Source organism: Salvelinus namaycush, chromosome 20 (assembly GCF_016432855.1).
Source record: "Salvelinus namaycush isolate Seneca chromosome 20, SaNama_1.0, whole genome shotgun sequence".
Taxonomy (NCBI): domain Eukaryota; kingdom Metazoa; phylum Chordata; class Actinopteri; order Salmoniformes; family Salmonidae; genus Salvelinus; species Salvelinus namaycush.
This window is the reverse complement of record NC_052326.1, coordinates 37,490,240-37,505,152: the sequence shown is the minus strand read 5'-3', so window position 1 is coordinate 37,505,152 and position 14,913 is coordinate 37,490,240.

The window sequence follows — 14,913 nt, the reverse complement described above, 5'->3', positions numbered from 1 at the left end:
TGTATGTGACCAATATAATGGGTTTTTCACTACCATGAGACTAATTGGGAACCAGAATTTCAACTTTTGAATAGAAGGTCTGGCCTTGGAACAACATGTTAGGCAAGCTGTGATGGGTGCTGTGTTAAGGTTCAGGCCCATTAACCCCTGTCTATGTGCATGCTGTCGTGCGTTACCCCCTTGATATCCACTCACAGGCTGTCGTGCTCTCTCTCTCTCCTTCATGCTCAATTTCTCTCTCTCTGTCCTTCATGCTCAATTTCTCTCTGTCTCCTTCATGCTCAATTTCTCTCTCTCTGTCCTTCATGCTCGATTTCTCTCTCTGTCCTTCATGCTCAATTTCTCTCTCTCTCCTTCATGCTCAATTTCTCTCTCTGTCCTTCATGCTCAATTTCTCTCTCTGTCCTTCATGCTCAATTTCTCTCTCTCTGTCCTTCATGCTCAATTTCTCTCTCTGTCCTTCATGCTCAATTTCTCTCTCTCTGTCCTTCATGCTCAATTTCTCTCTCTCTGTCCTTCATGCTCAATTTCTCTCTCTCTCTCCTTCATGCTCAATTTCTCTCTCTCTCTCCTTCATGCTCAATTTCTCTCTCTGTCCTTCATGCTCAATTTCTCTCTCTCTGTCCTTCATGCTCAATTTCTCTCTCTGTCCTTCATGCTCAATTTCTCTCTCTCTGTCCTTCATGCTCAATTTCTCTCTCTGTCCTTCATGCTCAATTTCTCTCTCTCTCTCTCCTTCATGCTCAATTTCTCTCTCTCTGTCCTTCATGCTCAATTTCTCTCTCTGTCCTTCATGCTCAATTTCTCTCTCTCTGTCCTTCATGCTCAATTTCTCTCTCTCTCTCTCCTTCATGCTCAATTTCTCTCTCTCTGTCCTTCATGCTCGATTTCTCTCTCTGTCCTTCATGCTCGATTTCTCTCTCTCTGTCCTTCATGCTCAATTTCTCTCTCTCTCTCTCTCCTTCATGCTCAATTTCTCTCTCTCTGTCCTTCATGCTCAATTTCTCTCTCTCTCCTTCATGCTCGATTTCTCTCTCTCTGTCCTTCATGCTCGATTTCTCTCTCTGTCCTTCATGCTCGATTTCTCTCTCTCTGTCCTTCATGCTCGATTTCTCTCTCTCTGTCCTTCATGCTCGATTTCTCTCTCTCTGTCCTTCATGCTCGATTTCTCTCTCTCTGTCCTTCATGCTCAATTTCTCTCTCTGTCCTTCATGCTCAATTTCTCTCTCTCTGTCCTTCATGCTCAATTTCTCTCTCTCTGTCCTTCATGCTCAATTTCTCTCTCTCTCTCCTTCATGCTCAATTTCTCTCTCTCTCTCCTTCATGCTCAATTTCTCTCTCTCTCTCCTTCATGCTCAATTTCTCTCTCTCTGTCCTTCATGCTCAATTTCTCTCTCTCTGTCCTTCATGCTCAATTTCTCTCTCTCTGTCCTTCATGCTCAATTTCTCTCTCTCTCTCTCCTTCATGCTCAATTTCTCTCTCTCTGTCCTTCATGCTCGATTTCTCTCTCTGTCCTTCATGCTCGATTTCTCTCTCTGTCCTTCATGCTCGATTTCTCTCTCTGTCCTTCATGCTCAATTTCTCTCTCTCGCTCTCCTTCATGCTCAATTTCTCTCTCTGTCCTTCATGCTCAATAAAAAAAAACATACAGTAGAGTACATGTGCAGGTTGATTGGTCTGTCAGACACTGTCCCTCAACTTATGGCAGGCAGCAATGTTGTGCGCTGCCAACCCACAGCTCTCTGCGTCCTCCCCCAACAGGACTCTCTTATCAGAGAGGTCTTTGAACCTTGAATAAGAGTTTCAAATTTGGGGAAATGACACTCTAATTGTTTTATATTTTTGACATTTTGTCAGGAAATGCAGCTCCGTCTCAGGTTCTGCTATTGTGCAGTGGTTGCACAGCCTTTCCTCTACAGGGAGACAGGTTTTCCTCTGTCTACCCTTCTCAATGGCAAGGCTGTGCTCACTGAGCCTGTACTTTGTCAAGGTTTTTCTAAGGTTTGGATCAGTAACCATGGTCAAATATTTAGCCACGGTGTACTGTCGATTTAGGGCCAGATAGCACTGCATTTTGCTTTGTGTTTGTGCTTGTGTTTCCCAATAAGCAATATAGTTTTGTTTTGACTGTGTTGTAATTTGGTTTATCCTGATTGATTGGATGTTCTGGTCCTGAGGCTTCAGTGTGTTAGTAGAACAGGTTTGTGAACTCAGCCCCAGGACCAGCTGGATGAGGGGACTCTTTTCTTTGCTCAGCTCTTGGCATTGCGGGGCTTGGTAGTGATATGAGAGGGGGTCACTGTATTTTAGATGTTTCCTAAATTTAATTGCTCTTTTTTGAGTTTTTATTATTAGTGGATATTTGCCTAATTCTGCCCTGCATGCATTGTTTGTAGTTTTCCTCTGGACATGTAGGATAATCTTACAGAACTCTGCATGCAGGGTTTCAATGGGGTGTTTGTCCCATTTGATGAAATCTTGTTTTGCAAGTGGACCCCACACCTCGCTGCCATAAAGTGCAATTGGTTCAATGACATATTAAATTAGTTTTAGCCAAATTTTTATAGGTATTTCAATTTGAATTTGCTTTTTAATGGCGTAGAATGCCCTACGTGCTTTCTCTCTCAGTTCATTCACTGCCTCATTAAGGTGTCCAGTGGAGCTTATTTTTAAACCTAAGTAATTGTAGTGTGTACAGTACTCTATATATTTTGTACCAATTGTGAACTTTGGTCTAATTCCCTGAGATCTGGATCTTCTCTGGAAAATCATTATTTTAGTCTTTTTGGGGTTTACTGCCAGGGCCCAGGTCTGGCAGTACTGCTCTAGCAGGTCCAGGCTCTGCTGTAGGCCATGTGCTGTGGGTGACAGCAGGCATAGGTCATCTGCGAAGAGTAGGCATTTAACCTCTGAATTGTGGAGACTAACACCAGGGGCTGAGGATTTTTCTAGAATAGTGGCCAATTCATTGGGGGGGGCTCAGATTACAACCCTGACGAAGGCCCCGCCCCTGGTTAAAGAATTCTGTTATTTTCTTGCCAATTTTAATGCTGCACGTATTGTCAGTATACATTGATTTAATTATGTCATATGGTTTACCCCCTACACCACTTTCAATAACTTTGTAGAACAGTCCTGTATGCCAAATAGAATCAAATGCTTTTTGGAAGTCGATAAAGCAAGCGTATATTTTGGTATTATTTTGGTGGACATGTTTATCTATCAGGGTGTGTAGGGTGTAAATATGATCAGTTGTGCGATGTTTTGGTATAAATCCAATTTGGCTTTTACTCAAGACATTGTGCTTATTAAGGAAGTTTAGAACTCTTACATTTATAATACTACAAAAAACCTTCCCCAGGTTACTGTTCACACAAATGCCTCTGTAATTGTTAGGGTCAGATTTGTCTCCGTTTTTAAAGATTGGGGTTATGAGTCCTTGATTCCAGATGTCAGGGAAGTAACCTACACTCAGGATCAAATTAAACAGTTTTAACATAGCCAATTTAAATTTTGCACTAGTGAGTTTGAGCATCTCGTTTAGGATGCTATCAGGTCTGCATGCTTTTTTTAAATTTGAGAGCCTGAAGTTTCTTATAGAGCTCCTGGTCAGTAATTGGGGAGCTATAAAGGAGTAATTGTCCTTTATAGCTTTTTCTAATCCATTCAACTTCTCATGAATTTGGCGTTGTTCTGAGTTTTTATCAATTTGAACGTTGTTGTAGAGTGTTTTAAAATGGGTTGTCCATATGTCACCATTTTGTATCGCTAATTGCTCTTGTTTAGATTTTTTTAGTTTTTTCCAATGTTGCCAGAAGTTGTTTGTGTTTATGGACTCTTCAATTAGTGTCAGCTGCTTGCTGTTGTACTGTGCTTTTTTGGTTCTGAGTGTACGTTTATAGAGTTTTAAAGTCTCACAGTAATGAAGGCGTAATTCACCATTATTTGGGTCTCTGTGCTTTTTGTTGGATAGTGTTCTAAGTTTTTTCCTTATAATTTTACAATCTGCATCAAACCAGTTGTCATCTGATCTTTTTTGTTTTGTTTTTGATCAATTTCAATTGTGCTTCTTTTGCCGTTTGCCTGAATATATAGTTGAGGTTTTGTACTGCTAGATTGATGCCTTCTTTACTGTGAGTGAATGTGGTATCCAGAAAGTTATCTAAGAGTGTTTGGATATTTTGGTTACAGGTTGCTTTCTGGTATTCTTCTGTGCTGTTTTGGGCCCATCTGTATGCATTTCTGAAGTTGTACAGCTTGTGAATGTCTGGTTGTTTCCATGTCTGTTCTTTTGAGGAACAACGTAATTTGGCTGTGATCAGACAGAGGTGTTAGTGGCTTGAGAGTGAATGAGCTGAGAGAGAAGGGGTCAATGTCTGTGATCATATAGTCTACTGTACTGTGGCCAAGAGGTGAGCAGTAGGTGAATCTCCCCAAAGAGTCCCCCGTAACCTACCATTGACAAAGTACAGACCCAGGCTTCTACAGAGCTGCAACAGATCCCTTCCGTTTTTGTTGACACTGTTGTTTCTATGGGGGAGATTAAGACAGTTAGAAACAGTATGGCCTGTAATAAAGCTGTGTGCTCGTTAGATCAGGTAGTGTTCCTGTGCGCGCATTTGTGTCCCCACAGATGAGCACATTTCCCTGGGCCTGGAAATGGCACGTCTCTTCCTCAAGGGTGGGGAAGATCTCCTCTGAGTAATATGGGGATTCTGAGGGGGGATATATATTGCGCAAAGGAACACATCTTTTTTCTGATCTCTCTCTCTCCTTCATGCTCTCTCTCTCTCTCTCTCCTTCATGCTCAATTTCTCTCTCTCTCTCTCTCTCTCTCTCTCTCTCTCTCTCTCTCTCTCTCTCTCTCTCTCTCAATTCAATTCAATTCAAGGGGCTTTATTGGCATGGGAAACGTGTTAACATTGCCAAAGCAAGTGAGGTAGATATTATACAAAAGTGAAATAAACAATACAAATTAACAGTAAACATTACACATACAGAAGTTTCAAAACAATAAAGACATTACAAATGTTATATTATATATATACAGTGTTGTAACAATGTACAAATGGTTAAAGCACACAAGTTAAAATAAATAAGCATAAATATGGGTTGTATTTACAATGGTGTTTGTTCTTCACTGGTTGCCCTTTTCTTGTGGCAACAGGTCACAAATCTTGCTGCTGTGATGGCACACTGTGGAATTTCTCCCAGTAGATATGGGAGTTTATCAAAATTGGATTTGTTTTCAAATTCTTTGTGGATCTGTGTAATCTGAGGGAAATATGTCTCTCTAATATGGTCATACATTGGGCAGGAGGTTAGGAAGTGCAGCTCAGTTTCCACCTCATTTTGTGGGCAGTGTGCACATAGCCTGTCTTCTCTTGAGAGCCATGTCTGCCTACGGCGGCCTTTCTCAATAGCAAGGCTATGCTCACTGAGTCTGTACATAGTCAAAGCTTTCCTTAAGTTTGGGTCAGTCACAGTGGTCAGGTATTCTGCCACTGTGTACTCTCTGTTTAGGGCCAAATAGCATTCTAGTTTGCTCTGTTTTTTGTTAATAATTCTTTCTTTCCAATGTGTCAAGTAATTATCTTTTTGTTTTCTCATGATTTGGTTGGGTCTAATTGTGCTGTTGTCCTGGGGTGTGTTTGTGTTTGTGAACAGAGCCCTAGGACCAGCTTGCTTAGGGGACTCTTCTCCAGGTTCATCTCTCTGTAGGTGATGGCTTTGTTATGGAAGGTTTGGGAATCGCTTCCTTTTAGGTGGTTGTAGAATTTAACGGCTCTTTTCTGGATTTTGATAATTAGTGGGTATCGGCCTAATTCTGCTCTGCATGCATTATTTGGTGTTCTACGTTGTACACGGAGGATATTTTTGCAGAATTCTGCATGCAGAATTCTGCATGCAGAGTCTCAATTTGGTGTTTGTCCCATTTTGTGAAATCTTGGTTGGTGAGCGGACCCCAGACCTCACAACCATAAAGGGCAATGGGCTCTATGACTGATTCAAGTATTTTTAGCCAGATCCTAATTGGTATGTTGAAATTTATGTTCCTTTTGATGGCATAGAAGGCCCTTCTTGCCTTGTCTCTCAGATCGTTCACAGCTTTGTGGAAGTTACCTGTGGTGCTGATGTTTAGGCCGAGGTATGTATAGTTTTTTGTGTGCTCTAGGGCAACGGTGTCTAGATGGAATTTGTGGTCCTGGTGACTGGACCTTTTTTGGAACACCATTATTTTGGTCTTACTGAGATTTACTGTCAGGGCCCAGGTCTGACAGAATCTGTGCAGAAGATCTAGGTGCTGCTGTAGGCCCTCCTTGGTTGGTGACAGAAGCACCAGATCATCAGCAAACAGTAGACATTTGACTTCGGATTCTAGTAGGGTGAGACCGGGTGCTGCAGACTGTTCTAGTGCCCGCGCCAATTCGTTGATATATATGTTGAAGAGGGTGGGGCTTAAGCTGCATCCCTGTCTCACCCCACGACCCTGTGTGAAGAAATGTGTGTGTTTTTTGCCAATTTTAACCGCACACTTGTTGTTTGTGTACATGGATTTTATAATGTCGTATGTTTTACCCCCAACACCACTTTCCATCAATTTGTATAGCAGACCCTCATGCCAAATTGAGTCGAAGGCTTTTTTGAAATCAACAAAGCATGAGAAGACTTTGCCTTTGTTTTGGTTTGTTTGGTTGTCAATTAGGGTGTGTAGGGTGAATACATGGTCTGTTGTACGGTAATTTGGTAAAAAGCCAATTTGACATTTGCTCAGTACATTGTTTTCATTGAGGAAATGTACGAGTCTGCTGTTAATGATAATGCAGAGGATTTTCCCAAGGTTACTGTTGACGCATATTCCACGGTAGTTATTGGGGTCAAATTTGTCTCCACTTTTGTGGATTGGGGTGATCAGTCCTTGGTTCCAAATATTGGGGAAGATGCCAGAGCTAAGGACGATGTTAAAGAGTTTTAGTATAGCCAATTGGAATTTGTTGTCTGTATATTTGATCATTTCATTAAGGATACCATCAACACCACAGGCCTTTTTGGGTTGGAGGGTTTTTATTTTGTCCTGTAACTCATTCAAGGTAATTGGAGAATCCAGTGGGTTCTGGTAGTCTTTAATAGTTGATTCTAGGATTTGTATTTGATCATGTATATGTTTTTGCTCTTTATTCTTTGTTATAGAGCCAAAAAGATTGGAGAAGTGGTTTACCCATACATCTCCATTTTGGATAGATAATTCTTCGTGTTGTTGTTTGTTTAGTGTTTTCCAATTTTCCCAGAATTGGTTAGAGTCTATGGAGTCTTCAATTACATTGAGCTGATTTCTGACGTGCTGTTCCTTCTTTTTCCGTAGTGTATTTCTGTATTGTTTTAGTGATTCACCATAGTGAAGGCGTAGACTCAGGTTTTCCGGGTCTCTATGTTTTTGGTTGGACAGGTTTCTCAATTTATTTCTTAGATTTTTGCATTCTTTATCAAACCATTTGTCATTGTTGTTCATTTTCTTCGGTTTTCTATTTGAGATTTTTAGATTTGATAGGGAAGCTGAGAGGTCAAATATACTGTTAAGATTTTCTACTGCCAAGTTTACACCTTCACTATTGCAGTGGAACATTTTACCCAGGAAGTTGTTTAAAAGGGATTGAATTTGCTGTTGCCTAATTGTTTTTTGGTAGGTTTCCAAACTGCATTCCTTCCATCTATAGCATTTCTTAATGTTACTCAGTTCCTTTGGCTTTGATGCCTCATGATTGAGTATTGCTCTGTTCAAGTAGACTGTGATTTTGCTGTGGTCTGATAGGGGTGTCAGTGGGCTGACTGTGAACGCTCTGAGAGACTCTGGGTTGAGGTCAGTGATAAAGTAGTCTACAGTGCTACTGCCAAGAGATGAGCTATAGGTGAACCTACCATAGGAGTCCCCTCGAAGCCTACCATTGACTATGTACATACCCAGCGTGCGACAGAGCTGCAGGAGTTGTGACCCGTTTTTGTTGGTTATGTTGTCATAGTTGTGCCTAGCGGGGCATATGGGGGAGGGAATGCTGTCACCTGCAGGCAGGTGTTTGTCCCCCTGTGTGCTGAGGGTGTCAGGTTCTTGTCCAGTTCTGGCATTTAGGTCGCCACAGACTAATACATGTCCCTGGGCCTGGAAATGATTGATTTCCCCCTCCAGGATGGAGAAGCTGTCTTTATTAAAGTATGGGGATTCTAGTGGGGGGATATAGGTAGCACACAGGAGGACATTTTTCTCTGTTAAGATAATTTCCTTTTGAATTTCTAGCCAAATGTAAAATGTTCCTGTTTTGATTAATTTAATGGAGTGAGTTAGGTCTGCTCTATACCAAATTAGCATTCCCCCTGAGTCCCTTCCCTGTTTCACACCTGGTAGTTTGGTGGATGGGACTACCAGCTCTCTGTAACCTAGAGGGCAACCAGTGGGTCCGTCTCCGCTATACCATGTTTCTTGCAGGATGACAATGTCTGCATTACCGATTTCTTTGGTGAAGTCCGGGTTCCTGCTCTTTAGGCCAAATGCAGATGACCTCAGGCCTTGGATATTCTAGGATGATATAGTGAAGGCTTTTTCTTCCATAAAGTGTCCAATGTTGTTGGCCGTGTGGTTTGGCCTCAAGCCAGTAAGTGTGAGCAGAGCCTGCTGAGCATCTGGTACATGCCGTTGGCTTGGGCGAGTGTAAGAGTGGGGGTTGAGCCTGTTTGCCCGCTCACTACCTGGGCGTATGTGTGACTTCCATGTTGATGCCCTCTTTGCGGGGGTGGGGTGCATGGGGTGGGCAGGAGTGGCATAGGTCTGATCTGAGGGGGCCTAAATGGGGTGTGGGCATGGTTGATGTGGGGGGGTGTTGATTGGTTGGGGTGGGGGTGTGGATGTGTCTGGGGGTGCTGTGGTCTGGATGTAAGTCCTCTTGGCGTGGGTCCTCTATGTGTAGGTCCACGGGGGGGTCCTGCAGGTCTTGGAGGGTGTCTCGCTGGTCTGGGTGGGGTGTCTATTGATCTGTTGCTCCTGTGTGAGGTGTTGGGGCTGCGTTTGAGAGCGATGTCCTTTAGAGTCCGGGCAAAGGTGGGCACTGCTGCCTTGTAGAGGTGGACCTGGTCATAGAGGCTGTTCAAGTCCAGGGTGGAGTGGTGGGCCAGGAAAACATTTGGTTTTGAGGCACAGTCACGGGAAATGCTTGCGTTTACCCGCTGTATTGTAGCAGGGTGGAAGTCTTTTCGTGGTAGCAGGGTGGAGATAACCACTTGTGCATTGGGGAAAGTAGAAGAAGCTTTTTCAATCACTCCCTTCAGTGCTGTGGCCAGCCTTTCCTGCTGTGCTCTCAGGTCATTTGTGCCTGTGTGTATTATTATGTGGCTAGGTGAGCCTAGTTTGTCCTCAGACAGAAGGTCTAGGGCGCTCTGGGTGTTTGGACACCAGAGTTTAGACACACTGTGTTTGGGGAAAAAGTTTTTTTTCTTCTATATATTTCCCATTTGAGTCCATAAGGAGAACAATCTGTGTCTTGTGTTTGTTCTCAGTGGGTGTGGGGGGGTTGTCAGGAGGGCTATCAGGGTGGCTGACAGGGGGGGTGCTCAGGGGGGGTGAGAGCTGCTGGGCTTGGGGTTTTTCTTTTGTCTGTTTTGCTGTGATGTTGACTCTATGGTCAGGGTCTGGTGTGGACTGTTCTGCTGTGGTGTCGAGATTTTTGTCCGGTGCTGAGGTGGGCTGTTCTGCTGGCGTCTCTGTGGGGATGGCCACCTCCCTAGTGGGTTGTTCTCTGTCACATGCCATCCCCCTCAACCTCTCCTCCAGCAGTCTGATCCTCTCCTCCATCCCCCTCTCCCTCTCCTCCAGCAGTCTGATCCTCTCCTCTAGTGCTTTGTTCTGCTCCTGCTTCTGCTCTTTCTCCTGTTGAAGTTGTCTCACCACTGTCCAGAGTGCAGATATGTCTCTCTCCACCTCCAGCTCTCCTGGTCTGGTTAACCTTTTATGGGGGCAGCCCGACACCGGTACACTTATGACAACATTCAGCTCAAAGTGCAGGGCGCGAAATTCAAAATCTATTTTTTTTAAATATTTAACTTTCACACATTAACAAGTCCAAGACACCAGATGAAAGGTGCACATCTTGTGAATCAAGCCAACATGTCCGATTTTTAAAATGTTTTACAGGGAAGACAAAATATGTAAATCTATTAGCTAACCACGTTAGCAAAAGACACAACTTTTCTAACTCCATCAGTTTCTTACTCCATCAGGTGCTATCACAAATTTGACCAAATAAAGATATAAATAGCCACTAACCAAGAAACAAATTCATCAGATGACAGTCTGATAACATATTTATTGTATAGCATATGTTTTGTTCGAAAAATTTGCATATTTCATGTATAAACCATAGTTTACATTTCAGCTACAATCCGAAATTGCACCGAAAGCAGCCATAATATTTACAGACACCAACGTCAAATAGCTAATTACTCATCATAAAACATTTCTGAAAAATACATAGTCTGCAGCAATTGAAAGACAGGCATCTTGTGATTCCAAACAATATTTCCGATTTATTAAATGTTTTACAGCGAAAACAAAATGTATCGCTATATTAGCGTAGCTACAATAGACAGACACAATTGGGCGCCCACGGCCAGTTCACATGCACGACAGATATATGAAATAACATCATAAAATGGGTCTTACTTTTGCTGATCTTTCATCAGAATGTTGAAGAAGGTGTCCTCTGTCCAGATGAGTCGTTGTTTCGATTCAGAATGGCAAATTTCCCTCTTCAATTAGCATTGGCACTAGCCGATGGCATAAATTTCTCCAACGTAAACACAGTCAGAGGACGGAACACGGCAAAACTCCCGAATAAAGTTTCAATAATCTGATTAAACTATATTGAAAAAACATACATTACGATGATATGGTCACATGTATCAAAAAAAATTCGAGCCGGAGATGTTAGCCGTTCGTTACGAAGGCAAAACAGAAGTCAAACCCACTTCCTTCAGAGTACCGGAAGTGGACGGTCAAGTCAAAGAAATAGTTTTTTTTCCACCACAGAACAAGATGAGCACAAAAATTTCTTCTCTGACATCCTCTTTACACCAATAGGAAGGCGTATAGAGTGTCAGCAGACTCCTAAGTGTCAAGACCATGTATAGGCATCAAGTTGAAAAGAGCATTGATTTCTGACATTTCACTTCCTGGTCAGGAAAAGTGCTGCAGAAGGACTTCTGTTTCACTCAGAGAAATAATTCCAACTGTTTTAGAAACTAGAAAGTGTTTTCTATCCAAAAAGAATAATAATATTCATATTGTACGAGCAAGATTTGAGTAGGAGGCCGTTTGAAATGGGCACGATTTCACTGGCTACTCAACACTTTGCCTTGCAGCCATAAGAAGTTAAGGGGTTGTTGTGCTGGACTGTTGTCTGGGTCTGTGCTGACTGGAGTGTAATCACCTGCTGTTCCAGCTCCACCTGCCTTACCTCCAGCTGGGTGAATTTATCCTTCATTTCAATGAGGGAGAAGTGCTCTGTACTGGGAGGTTGACTGTCTGCTGAGGGTTGCTCGTCTGTGGGGTTATATGATGAAGAGGTCTGGTCTGACCCGCTTGGGGTGGGGGTATCTTTATCAAGGGAGAGCTTCTCCTGCTGGGCTAATTCTTTGATTAGGTGAAAGTCCAGCTGAAACTGTTTGGGGTTGCCCTGTACCAATACTGTTCCAGACTTATATAGATTTATGTTAGCTGACTCAGAGTCCCATTTTCCATAAGGAGCTTCATTTTGTGCTCTTTTCTTGCCTTATCATTCTTTACACTCACAGGGTACTGTATTTTAATTACCTCTGAACAGCAGGAGGGAGCTTCTAAGGCCTCTCCATTTGGTTGGGGTAGACTATTCGACTCTCCTGCCATTGTTGGGCTAATGGTCTTTGACACCTCTCACTTGACACGTCAGTGCTAGTTGAAGCTGTATCAAGTCAGTTACAGTTGAATACAGTTGAAGCTGTATCTCTCTCAGTTCCACAAAAAATCCAAGTTTAACTAACTCTAAATCTATTTTTTTTAAAGAAAATGCTGAAAAATGCAGGAGCTCATCTGATCATCTGATCATGACCTCTCTCTCTCTCTCTCTCTCTCTCTCTCTCTCTCTCTCTCCTTGTTAGCTAGCTAGCTTCTTTCAGGAGAGTCCCTAGCAACTGCCTAGCAACAGGTAAACAACTTAGCTAGCTAAGAAAACGGTATAATTTTATGATTTTTTAAAACTTTTTTCAAAAGCCTTTCTTCTTTGTTTGCTGCTTGTTTGGTCTCCTATTCAGTCTTGCAGTTTTCTTTTGCTTTTTTTGATGTACTTTACTCTAAAAACCATGTAAAATTCAATATTTGTAGGAGCTCATCTTTTCAGCTGTTGCTGCTTAATTTGGAACTCTCTCATGCTCTCTCCTTCATGCTCTCGCTCTCTCTCATGCTCTCTCTCTCTCTCATGGTCTCTCTCTCTCTCTCTCTCTCTCTCTCATGCTCTCTCTCTCTCATGCTCTCTCTCTCTCCTTCATGCTCATGCTCTCTCTCTCTCCTTAATCATGCTCTCGCTCTCTCTCATGCTCTCTCTCTCTCCTTAATCATGCTCTCTCTCTCTCTCTCTCTCTCTCTCTCTCTCTCTCTCTCTCTCTCTCTCTCTCTCTCTCTCTCTCTCTCTCTCTCTCTCTCTCTCTCTCTCCTTCCTGCTCAATTTCTCTCTCTCTTTCTCTCTCTCTCCTTCATGCTCAATTTCTCTCTCTCTCTCTCTCTCTCTCTCTCTCTCTCTCTCTCTCTCCTTCATGCTCAATTTCTCTCTCTCTCTCTCTCTCTCTCTCTCTCTCTCTCTCTCTCTCTCTCTCTCTCTCTCTCTCTCTCTCTCTCTCTCTCTCTCTCTCTCTCTCTCTCTCTCTCTCTCTCTCTCTCTCTCTCTCTCTCTCTCTCTCTCTCTCTCCTTCATGCTCAATTTCTCACTCTCTCCTTCATGCTCATTCTCTCTCTCTCACTCTCCTTCATGCTCTCTCTCGCTCTCCTTCATGCTCTCTTTCTCTCTCTTTCTCTCTCTCTCTCTCCTTCCTGCTCAATTTCTCTCTCTCTCTCTCGCTCTCCTTCATGCTCTCTCTCTCACTCTCTCCTTCATGCTCAATTTCTCTCTCTCCTTCATGCTCAATTTCTCTCTCTCTCTCTCCTTAACGATAGTCATTTCTGTGAATAATGAATCTCTTGGTGAGGAATATTTATCACAGTAAAGGAGAAAGTGCATCTCTGTTTCTACCTCCCCTGTCAGGCAGTGACCACATACACGCTCCTCTTTGGGTAGCCATGTCTTTTTATGTCTGCCGGTTTCTATTGCCAATCGTTGGTCACTCAGCCTGTACTTGGTAAGGATCTGTCTCTGCTTCGTATCTCTGACAGAGTAGAGATAATCAGCCAATTCATATTCTCTGTTTAGCGTCAGATAGCAATTTAGTCGGCTTTGGGATTCTGTTTCGTTTTTCCAATGTTGTATATATGAGTCCTTTGATTGGTTCATGATTTTGTTTATTGGAAACGAGAGGGCTCGTTTCTGAGCTCAGCTCTTGGGTTTGAAGTGCTTTAAAATGCAGACTTGAATTTGGATTTGAATTTAGATGTAGCCAAAATGTTTATGATATTTTCTGTATTTTCATTATTACTGGAAAGCGGCCCAATTCTGCCCTACATGCATTAGTTGGTGTATTTCTCTCTCATGCTCTCTCTCTCTCTCTCTCGCTCTCTCTCTCTCTCTCGCTCTCTCTCTCTCTCTCTCGCTCTCTCTCATGCTCTCTCTCTCTCTCTCATGCTCTCTCTCTCTCTCATGCTCTCTCTCTCTCTCTCTCTCTCTCTCTCTCTCTCTCTCTCTCTCTCTCTCTCTCTCTCTCTCTCTCTCTCTCTCTCATGCTCTCTCCTTCATGCTCTCGCTCTCTCTCATGCTCTCTCTCTCTCTCATGGTCTCTCTCTCTCTCTCTCTCTCTCATGCTCTCTCTCTCTCATGCTCTCTCTCTCTCCTTCATGCTCATGCTCTCTCTCTCTCCTTAATCATGCTCTCGCTCTCTCTCATGCTCTCTCTCTCTCATTCATGCTCATGCTCTCTCTCTCTCCTTAATCATGCTCATGCTCTCTCTCTCTCTCTCGCTCTCTCTCTCTCTCTCTCTCTCTCTCATATTGGCTCAGGGATTAGAGCTATTTAAACAGTTAAATCACACGGGGTTAAATCGATTGATAAATTACTGAGAACATTGCGGTGGTTATTAGTGTGAAACACCCTTAATCCCTCTAATTCACTCTGTCAACATCAAGGTCTTTGTACCAAGACAAGTTTTGCTGTTTTGGCTCCAGCACATTGGATTTGAAATGATACAATGACTATGAAGTGAAAGTGTAATTTGTGTAAGTGTAAGTTTTAATTTGAGGGTATTTTCATCCATATAGGGTGAACCGTTTACAAATTACAGTACTTTTTGTGCATAGTCCCACCATTTTAGGAGACCTAAAGTACTGGGACAAATTCACTTAGATGTGTATCAAAGTAGTCATAAGTTTAGTATTTGGTCCCATATTCTTAGCACACAATGATTACATCAAGCTTGTGATCCTACAAACTGCTGTTTGTTTTGGTTGTGTTTCAGATTATTTTGTGCCCAATAGGAACTGAATGGTGAATAATGTATTGTGTCATTTTGAAGTCACTTTTATTGTAAATAAGAATATAATATGTTTCTAAACACTTAGCTACCATGATTTATGGATAGTCCTGAATAAATTGTGAATAATGAGAAAGTTACAGACGCACAAATATCATACCACCAAGACATGCTAACCTATTATATTTATATTTGTGCGTCTAACTCTACTTTAGGATATCCTA